Raw genomic sequence first — 11,438 nt, forward strand, 5'->3', positions numbered from 1 at the left:
AATTGGTTCTTCTTATGCAGGCCACTTTTGAAGAGTTTACTTCCTAAGTACCAAAGCTCCATAGAAATCCAGTACTATTCTTCTGAAAGTATTCTTTTAAAAAATTTGTAAGAACTGCTCATTTTAGAAAATTGTAAAACCCTACTTGATTACTTCTTGACTGAGAGTGGTGTATCATTGCTAGCAGAGAAGACATCCATAGCTAAATCAGGTAGAATGAAAGCAGAACCCTGATCCTCGGTCTCCCTAAAACTGGGTTATTACTTTACAAGCATAAATAAAGGTGATTTTGTAGCATACACGCACTGCAGCATTCAAAAATTCAAGTCCTGATCCAATGGCAAAGGGGTGGGCTGCTCCGGGCAATCCCTACACACGTAATCTGGACACTGCTGATTCACACTGGCATACACGAGTTCAACACAGTTGGGAAGGCCACATTTTTTTTTTCATGGTTTGTCATCATCTGCCAGGACAGCTTCTTCACTTTCCTTTTCTGCTTCCTCTTCTGAAGCCGTGATGATTTTTCACTATCAGACCCTTCACTTTCATCACTGCTGCCGCATGTTCAAGAACCAATCCATCTAACTTTGTCTTTGGGTTTTACCTTGCTTATTTTAGAATTTGTATCTTTCTCCAGTTTTTTCAAATTTTCTTTTTTGTCTGTATTTTGTGAACTGCTGAATCCTTTTCTACTTTATCTTCTCCCCTCCCCCCTTTTTTATCAGCTTTCTGGTCTCTGATCTCAGCCACTTTTGCTGTGGGCCTAGATATTCTTGGAGACCTCCTTAATATACAACCCATATTTGCTTTCTCTTCTTCTTTTTCTGTCTTCTCTTGTGTCCTAGTTCTAGAATTTTGGGAGGAGAATCTGTCTTCTTCTGACTTGATATCCTAATTGTTAACTTGATGCCCTCGTTTTGCCTTTCAGAGATTATCTCTGTATTTTCAGTGGTGGCAGTTTCTTCTTCAGGAATCAACTTATATTTAAATTTGCTTTTTCACATAGAACGCTTTGTTTCAGAAGGCTCCTCTATGCCAGAGGTCTGAGTATTGTTGGGATTATCCATTTCTACCTTCATGGACTCAGAGTCCTCTTTCAGGATATCTGGATCTGTTTTTTCCAGAGAGTGACCAACGTGAATTTTACTCTTATTTTCAACCACTTCATTTTCTGAGTTCAGTTTTTCACAGTGGGAAGTCAATGTAGGTGATTGAGAAATTTCAGGTGTCCCAAGAAAACCTCTCTTTTCTGATTTGCGAGAACTCCTTGGAACTTCTTCTGCTATTAGACTCGACCTTTGCAGATCCTTATCATAAAGAATCTTTTTGGACTTCTATGACTTTTCAAGACATTCTAGGACTGGTAGACGTTTATCCTTCTTACCTTTGGGAGATCGGTCTTCAACTTTCATGGTGTAGGAGTCAGTGGTAAAAAAAGCAACTTTTAAAGGGAGATCCTTTGCCATCTCAGAAGACTCAGTTTCCATTTCTGCAAGATCAGGTTCTCCTATCTGCCCTTTTTGAGTCTGGGTCTCTGGGGCTGACACTGACCTACCAGTCTCTTTCCCTGCAGGGACCACTTCTTTCTCATGCTCACCTGTTTTCATACTTGTTATGACAGAGTTCAAGGCTTCTGCTCCATTTTCCTCCATGATGACATTTCTTTCCTTACAGGGGCTACCATATGTATCTTCTTTTGCTTCATAAAACTTTGTCTCGATTGGCTCAGTCTTAAAATTTGGAGTTACCTTGTCATCACTAACTTCTCCACTTGCCATTTGCTTCCCTTCATGGATCAGAGTGGTGATTGTACAAACACTTTTAGAAATCTCCTCCTCCTATTTGATTTCATCTTTCAAAAACTCCTTTGTTGGAGTAACAGATTTACACAAAGGTCCTTTCACTGGACTGTTGAAATAATCACTCAGTTTAATTTCTCTCTCTCTCTCTCTCTTTTTTTTTTTTAGTGGTATCTTGGCCAGTTGGTCATTTTTAAGTTTTTCTTTTTCTTCAGTAGATTTCTCCATGATGTCTTGAGAAGACTTAATGCTACCAATGAAGTCCAATCTCTCTGGCCCTTACATCACAAGCCTCTCCACATTACCTTTGGGATCCTAGGATCTGCTCTACATTCCTTTACTCCCACTTTGATGGGTTTGACGTTTTCCTTGAAAGAATCACTTTCTTCCTTGATAATTTTTTCCCTTAACTTCTGGCAAAGATTTTTTCCAGGTTGACTATGGCTAGTGGGTTCACAAGTTCCTTTTCCTCTTCCTTTTCTATTTTCACAATGGTCCTCTACAACATGGGCAGCAGAATGGTTTTCTGAATCTGCTGGCTGCTCTTTGCTTTTCATATTTTCATTATCCTTCTGTTCCTCTTGTTTAGGTGTTTCTTCCTCCTTTTGGGTCACTTCATCCTCTAGGCTGGGACTCTCCTGGGAAGAGTTTTTCAGCAGTACAGGATCAATCTGTGATTTCAGGAGTGCAAGGGTCTCAGCCAATTCATTTCGATTTCTGACAATGCATTTCCATGAAAAACCTTCTTGATCATCTTGTTCCTTTATGTACATTCTGACATTGCAATCCTGATCCAACTGGTACCAGTACATGAGGCTAACTTTGTCTCACCCAATTGGTTGGAAACCCATAGCATCAGCATCCTCCTCTGTGGGAGGCTGGGCCCTCTCCCACAGCTCTCTGGACAGTGTACGTACCAGTCGACCTGACCTTGTGCAGTTCTAGACAGCGTCAGGGAGTCTGGCAGCAATGATAAGAACTTGTACAATAACAGGCAGTGAAGAACATACCAAGGACATGATGAGAAAATACCAAGCAATGCATGCGACACAGAGAAGCAGCGTGGACAGGAGGATGATTGGACGGCGCCCGCGTGATCTAAGAACTGATTGGTTGAGCAGAATATATATGCCAAACAAAGGACTGGCTGGGACTTTTCTTTCCTTTTCTCTTTTACTTTTCTATATGCTGTTCTTATTCTTTGTAATACAGCCCTACTGAAGGGGAATCAACAGCGTTCCTGGTCGTTCTTCTGCATGCGGGGGAGTGACAACTGGTGCGGTGACTCGGCTCGCTGGGAGTAAAAGCCGGTTAGTACCGGGGAGAAACAGCAGATGCTGGGAGTAAAAGCTGGTTAGTACCGGGGAGAAACAGCAGATGCTAGGGAAAAAACAAAAAAACAAAACAAAACAAAAATAATGGCCGGCGCCATGGCTCAACAGGCTAATCCTCCGCCTTGCGGCGCCGGCACACCGGGTTCTAGTCCCGGTCGGGGCACCGATCCTGTCCCGGTTGCCCCTCTTCCAGGCCAGCTCTCTGCTGTGGCCAGGGAGTGCAGTGGAGGATGGCCCAAGTGTTTGGGCTCTGCACCCCATGGGAGACCAGGATAAGCACCTGGCTCCTGCCATTGGAACAGCGCGGTGCGCTGGCCGCAGCGCGCTACCGCGGCGGCCATTGGAGGGTGAACCAACGGCAAAAGGAAGACCTTTCTCTCTGTCTCTCACTGTCCACTCTGCCTGTCAAAAATAAAAAAAAATAATAATAATAATAATAAATAGGGGTAAGAAATGGGCAACACGCCATCCACTACTCATTTACAGCTGTTATTGAGTCGTCTTTTAAAGACCACAGGAACTCCGGAAAAGGCAGCTGCAGTTTGTGCTTTTTTATTTTTTATTTTTTATTTTTTTGACAGGCAGAGTGGACAGTGAGAGAGAGACAAAGAGAAAGGTCTTCCTTTTGCCGTTGGTTCACCCTCCAATGGCCGCTGTGGTAGCGTGCTGCGGCCGGCGCACCACACTGTTCCGATGGCAGGAGCCAGGTGCTTATCCTGGTCTCCCATGGGGTGCAGGACCCAAGCACTTGGGCCATCCTCCACTACACTCCCTGGCCACAGCAGAGAGCTGGCCTGGAAGAGGGGCAACCGGGACAGAATCGGTGCCCCGACCGGGACTAGAACCCGGTGTGCCGGAGAGTTTGTGCTTTTACGAGAGCTGTAGCCAGAACATCTTCCTGGTTTGTGGAGTATGGTGATTTAGAGCTGCCTTAATGGCGGCAAGTAGGCCGACAGCTCCGTGCAGCTGGTGAGTCGGTAGAGGTCTTGAGACTTTGGCAGCTAATGGAACAGGCTCTACAAGACCCTACCAATAGAATAGCTCTATTACTTGATGAAGGGAGTGAACTTTTAGAAAAAGTACAAGAAGAATCCTGGAGAGGCAGCCAAACTAATGCCAAGGGCTCTGAAGCAGGAAGGGGAGATAGACAGCCAGCAGAAAATGATCCCATGGAAAATATCAAAGAGGAAAAAGGGGCAGAAATAAAGGGAGAAGGTTCTTCTGCCCCTAAAGAGATTCCAAAAATATATCCTAGCTTAACGAGATTAGCTAACTTAACTATAGAGGATGATCCACCCAGATATCGGCCATTAACGTTGCCAAAATCTTCACTGACACAAAATGAACCGTTCTCGGTACAGACGCGAGGCAAACATGAGGACTGGGAAGATGAGGAGGAGGAGATGTAGTGGATCAAACCCAGTGTTCGAGACTATCAGAGGCCCGCCTGGGAGAAATATCAAATACCAAATCATGTATTCCCTGTCCTACAGGATCAACAGGGAAACCGGGGATGGACACCCCCCCCCCCCCCCGGATCATAAGCTCTTAAAGGAATTACAGCAGTCCGTGCAACTGTATGGCCCGCATGCTAATTTTACACAAGCAGTGCTGAAAAACATAGGTCAACAGGGACTAATACCTAATGATTGGAGGAACCTAGCAAAGGCCATATTGGGAGGAGGTGACTTCCTTCTCTGGTCTGCTGCTTACAGACAGCCCAGGAGCAAGCTAAGCAAAATCATAGGATAGGAAACCCACATTGAAATGAAGACATGTTAAATGGGGAAGGCAATTTTACGGATCCGGACAATCAAGCTCGTATGCCAATAGCAGTATTATTACAAGTAAGAGAATTAGCCAGAAGAGTTTGGAGGATGGTTCCGAGAAAGGGAGAGATATGGCATATTTTAACTAAAATAGTGCAAGGTTCTACCGAACCGTATGCTAATTTTGTTAATAGACTTATGGAAACAGCAGGAAACATTTTTGAAACGGTAGAAGGGTAGAAGAAGCAATGCCGCTTGTGAGGAGACTAGCATGTGAACAGGCCAATAAGACATGCAGGGAGGCTCTTAGGCCCTGGCAGCATAAAAATATCCCCACCTTTTTAAAAATATGTAAAAACATTATGGATGATATAGCATCAAGAGCACACGCAGCAGTTGCTATGGCACAACAGTTCAGGAGAGACGTGGAAAGAACAAAATGTTTTAAATGTGGAAAAGAGGGACATTTAAAAAGGAACTACAGATCAAAGGGCACTGCTAGAGAGCAAACAGGGGGAGGCAACCAAAAGAAGCCTGGACTTTGCCCCCGTTGCGGCAAAGGCAACCACTGGGCCAGAGAGTGCCATTCCACATCTGATAGATCAGGAAATCCTTTGGCTCCTGCTACTGCACAGGAACACTGAAACCCACAAGGTTCATTAAGGTCAAAAAATGAAGTGTGAGCCCCCGCACCCCGGGGCTACAACAATCAGTGGGTGCCTCAGTCTCAAAAGGCTCAAGCATGTTCTGTACAGAGTTATGAGCCACCGAGCATTCAATTTTAACACCTCAAATGGGGGTGCAAGCTATTGAGGTAGATGCCAAAAATGGTATGCTCCCTAGGGAAGGGCTCAAAATTATTGTAGGAAAAGCAACAAATGCTTTAAAAGGTCTCATGGTAATTACAGGGGTTGTGCATTTTCCTACAGAAAGAATAAAGGTGCTTTTGCAATCTACAAAAGGAATTGCTCAAATTAAACTTCAGGAGCCAATAGCACAAATTTTAATGTTATTAAAAGCCCAGATTGACCATAGGTCTCAAAAAATTAAATTCGCAGCCTTGTCCATGTCCCTAACAGATCGGCCCCTATGGACTCTAATAATCAAGGAAAAATCTTTCCAAGGTTTGTTAGACACAGGGGCCGATGTAAACATTATAGCTAAAAATAATTGCCCACCATCCTGGCCATTACAACCAGGAGATAACACCTTAGTAGAATTATTAACAGCTACAGCCCCATCTCCAAGTGCCCAGGTTCTTCAGTGGAAAGATCAGGAAGAAAATAAAGACAGTGTACAACCATATGTTTGTACTCTTCCCATCTCTTTATGGGGAAGAGATGTTTTGGAACAATTGGGACTTACATTAACTAATAATTGTCAACTGGAAGCTTCCCCAGAATGGTGCATAATGCAAAAAATAAAATATACTGGAGGTGGATTAGGTCTGGAGGGAAAGGGCATATGGGACTCCATTCAACCCCAAGGGAACAAAGACAGACAGGATTGGGTTTTTCATAGGGGTCACTAAGTTGTAGCCAGTGCCATTAACTTGGCTTGATAACAAGCCAAAATGAATACCACAGTGGCCCCTAACCCAGGAAAAACTGGCTGCCATCCACAAAATAGTGTCTCAGCAATTACAGGCGGGTCACTTACAGCCGTCTACTTCTCCTTAAAATACACCCATTTTTGTTATCAAGAAAAAATCCAAAAAATACCGTTTATTACATAATTTAAGGGCTATCAATCAGCAGATGCAGCCTATGGGGGCTTTGCAGCCAGGACTCCCAGTTCCTACTATGATTCAAAAAAATTGGCCATTAATAGTCCTTAATTTAAAAGATTGTTTTTTTAGCATACCCTTGCATAAGCAGGACACACAGAGATTCGCCTTCACAGCCCTGTCCATTAATCATAAAGGCCCTAACAAGAGGTATAAATGGAAGGTACTGCCTCAGGAAATGACTAATAGTCCTACTATCTGTCAATTATATGTTAATTGGGCTATAGAACTTGTTTGACAAAAGTGCTCCGGGATACAAATTTATCACTACATGAATAATCTATTAATTACTACACCCGATGAAAATCACCTTTATGCTGCTTATGACCTCTTGTTGATGTTCCTGGAGAAAGCCGGGCTACAGGTTGCCCTGAAAAAAGTCCAAAAGGGTGACATAGTTCAGTACTTAGGACTACGGGTCACACCGGAGACAGTAACTCCATTAGATTTTGCAATCTCAATGGATGGATTACATACTCTCAATGATTTTCAAAAACTTTGCGGTAATCTCAATTGGCTCCGCCCTTACTGTAAATTGACCACTGAAGACATGATGCCTCTTTTTCGTATATAAGAGGGAGATGCTCAATTGAATCCTCCTTGCAGCTTGACTGCAGAGGCCCGCATGGCTTTAAATAAAATTAAAAACCAAATTAAAATTATACACATGAATAGATGCAATATCCAGGAACCTTTAGAAATTTTAGTGTTTATGGAAACACTATATCCCTTTGCAATTATTTGATAAGGTGGACTTCTGTTGTTTGTTTACCTGCACTCACAGGCTCCCCGTGTGCTATACACACAAGGAACTACGGTAGCTGATCTGCTACTTATAGCAGTCAAAAGAACTGTTAAAATTGCAGGCAAATTTCCTACCCACTGTGTAGTGCCTCTTGTTCATGAAGCTATAGAAGCTTTTATAAGGGAATGTTGGCAATGGGCTTATCTAGCCCTTGTCTTGCAAATTACGATAGACAATCATTATCCCTGACATCCTTTAGTAAATTTCTATGCCCAGGTTCCCATTAAACGAGTTGTTAAAGTAAGAAAAAATCCAATTCTGGGAGCCCCCACTGTCTTTATGGATGGCGCTAAAGGAGACACAGGGACTGCTATTGTTAACAAGCACCATTTTTTTGTTTTAACAGCCTCTCCCTCTCCCCAACGTGCTAAACTTGCTATCATAGCTACAGTGTTAAAAAACATGGATGGCCCTCTTACCATATTATCAGATAGTGCATATGTTGTGAATGCGATTCAAACACTTGCCACACCATGCCTTATACTCAAATCATCCTCTGTTTACCTTTACTTAACAGATATTCAATGCCTATTAACTCTTCGGCAACAACCCATTTACATAGGGCATCTTAGAGCACATTCTCAATTACCAGGACCACTTACTAAAGGCAATAGGCTGGCTGACTATTATTCCAGGTTTTTATTGGCCTGTTCTGCTTTACAACAAGCTCAAGCTTTCCACACTAAGTGGCATGTCAATGCTCATACTCTGAGCCTCAGATTTCACATCTCCAGGAAGCAAGCGAGGGACATTATTCAAGCATGTGAAAAATGCATAACAACCCAGCTGCGCACTATTTCCACGGGTGCTAATCCTCGTGGCCTGATGCCAGGTCACATTTGGCAAATGGATGTTACACACATCCCTTCTTTTGGGAAACAAAGTTGCGTACATGTTACCGTTGACACGTCTTCCGGTGTCGTTATGGCTATGGCCACTCAACGGGAAGGGACTCAACAAGTCATTCAACACTGTTTATCCGCTTTTGCTACTTGGAGTGTGCCTCATATTCTTAAAACCGACAACGGTCCCGCCTACACCTCTGTTCACTTTGCCGCTTTTTTACGAGAATTTGGTATCACCCATGTTATAGGCACCCCCTACAATCCTCAAGATCAAGCTCTCATTGAATGTACACATTCCTATTTAAAGACTTTTCTAATGAAACAAAAAGGGGGGATAGGGGAATTGGCTATATCCAATAAAGACGCCTTGGCCTTTGCCTTGTATACTATTAATTTTCTTAACAAAAAAGGCAAGAGTAAAACCCCTGCAGAGATGCATACTCAGACCATGGATAAAGAATCAATACAATGGACAATGTGAAAAGATTTACAAGATAATCAATGGAAAGGCCCGTTCCAGATCTTGCGAAGGGTAGGAGGTGTTTTTTTTTCCCCACAGGGAGCGACACAGCCCATCTGGGCTCCGGGAAGAAGAATCCGTCTGCTAAAACCACCAGTAGCTGAAGATGATGTGGAGGCAGGGGGAGAAGATAACTCTGTGCCTGATGATCTGTAGTGGTATGACTATTATTCATGGAGCCTCCTTTGAGTATGACAGTATTTGAATGCGCCTCGCACACATTACAGGTTCTGACATTTGCCTTCAACAAGATCTTCATGTAGGAACCATTTTGGGTTCATGCCTTCTTCCCATTTGTCATCCAACAGAGAAAATCAGGAATCTCACATTTTTCTCTCAATTCCCTAATAAAACCATTACATATCAGGACTCATATAACTGGGGAACCCCATCATATAAATTACCTGCAAAAGGGATACGACTCTGGACTCCTCTGATAGCTATCGCGAAGAACAACACTTGTACAGAGATAAAAAATTGTACCTTAAAATGTATAAACTTGGGTAATGGTCTGCATTGTAACAAAACCCTTTCGATTTCCTATGGTACAGGGCATAACCCTCTTCCCAAAGGATGGTTTTTCTCTTGTGGTAATTTCACTTTTAATTATATCCCTGCTAATGTCTGATGGCACCCATTGTTGCCTTAGCCGACTAACTGTTTTCCTTCCCTTTCCTGATTTGCTAACCGTTAATCAAACTGTACGTGGTAAGAGACGTGCGTTGACAGCTTTAGATGAGTCGTGCGATGCGAGTGTCAATTTGTTTTCCAAGGCAGAGGTTGATGCGCTGACATTCTCTCTTGTAGGAGTCCCTGGCCTAGCAGTAGGTGCTTATAAGACTGTAGTAAAACTGGCCTGTGCTATGGTAAAAAATATCAACAGCACCTCCAAAGCGTTATCACTGCTCAACGATGAACAGCAGGTCTTGAGATAGGAAATCTTAAATAATAGGGCAGCCATAGATTATCTTACTACTACTTCATCATAAAAAAAAAGTAATCAAGTAAAAAACATGTATTGTTTCAACCTTACGGATAATTCTCATAGTATAACTCTAGAAATACAAAAACTATGTGAAAAAGCAACACACTTCACCCAAGACAGAATCCCTGGTCTCTTTGACTGGCTTACCTCCTGGTTACTCGATTTGTCTTGGTTCAAAGAATTGTTCCTAGGAGCGGTATTGTTGCTATTTGTTGTGATTTTAGCTTGCATTGTGGGAAAATGCTCTGTGCACTGCCTTACTACACCATGGAAGCCTCAAATTATCTCTTCCTAAATTGTAACTGCCTTGTTAACCATTTGCTTCTACACTGTTCTTAGGGTGGACCGGTAGTCAACGAAGGATAAGCACTTGCAGGCTTCTCTAGCAACCTAAGACAGAGGACAGGACATGCTTCCTGTATCCTTGATGACGGGTAAGCAGAGTAAGCACTGCGGGGCACCTAAGACAGGCACGAGTCCATGCCATTAAATGTATAAAGAAGGGGGATCTGTGGGAGGCTGGGCCCTCTCCCACAGCCCTCTGGACAGTGTACGTACCAGTCGACCTGACCTTGTGCAGTTCTAGACAGCGTCAGGGAGTCTGGCAGCAATGATAAGAACTTGTACAATAACAGGCAGTGAAGAACATACCAAGGACATGATGAGAAAATACCAAGCAATGCATGCGACACAGAGAAGCAGCGTGGACAGGAGGATGATTGGACGGCGCCCGCGTGATCTAAGAACTGATTGGTTGAGCAGAATATATATGCCAAACAAAGGACTGGCTGGGACTTTTCTTTCCTTTTCTCTTTTACTTTTCTATATGCTGTTCTTATTCTTTGTAATACAGCCCTACTGAAGGGGAATCAACAGCGTTCCTGGTCGTTCTTCTGCATGCGGGGGAGTGACACTCCTCATTAATAATGTTCTTGAATTTAAGATTGTCATCAAACTGACACACGCAGAAATACTTTAAGAGTGCTAATTTGCATTCAACACTCATTTCAAGATAGCCCTTCTTCTCCATCTCCCATACCCAGGTGTTGTTAAATTCTTGGCATATTTTGATCAAATATTTTTCCCATCTGTCTACTGTAATAGATTTGCCAATCTTCCTCATCAGCTTTAATGAGTTTCACCAATTCTGGTACTTCTCCCTGGCCGATGTCCAGTGGCGGTGCCTGAAGCACCCCCTCCAGCTCTGGGAACCACAACTCAGGCAGGTCTAGCAGTGGCCCGTAGCACTCCAAGATGGAGCAGACCATGGAGAAGTTGCGGCACAAACCTGGGCAGTCCAGAGGAGCCATCACTGCTGCTGCTGCCACCGTTGCCATTTTTAACTCCAGATGGTCTTCTTTCTGACATTTCTGGAATGGCACAGCGCATCCCCTGGAAGGAGACAGGTGATGTATATGACTGTTGGTGTCTAGTCTGGTCTCTGTTCCTTTTCTTATAACACAGCTGCCTCAGAAGCATGCATTGGAATTGGCCAGGTATTCACACATTGAAAGTCATGTCCATGTTTGGTGACCTTGCTGTTGTTGGTGGTGGGGTCCCAGTTCCCAGGGTCTTTCTAAGGAACTAACCAT

General features: G+C 43.4%; 1 pseudogene; it reads right to left on the reverse strand.

The window, feature by feature from the left end:
• Positions 1-314: 314 nt before the first annotated feature.
• Positions 315-11,183, reverse strand: LOC133754457 (remodeling and spacing factor 1-like; annotated as a pseudogene).
• Positions 11,184-11,438: the final 255 nt, after the last annotated feature.

Source organism: Lepus europaeus, unplaced genomic scaffold, assembly GCF_033115175.1.
Source record: "Lepus europaeus isolate LE1 unplaced genomic scaffold, mLepTim1.pri SCAFFOLD_106, whole genome shotgun sequence".
In the NCBI taxonomy this organism is placed as follows: domain Eukaryota; kingdom Metazoa; phylum Chordata; class Mammalia; order Lagomorpha; family Leporidae; genus Lepus; species Lepus europaeus.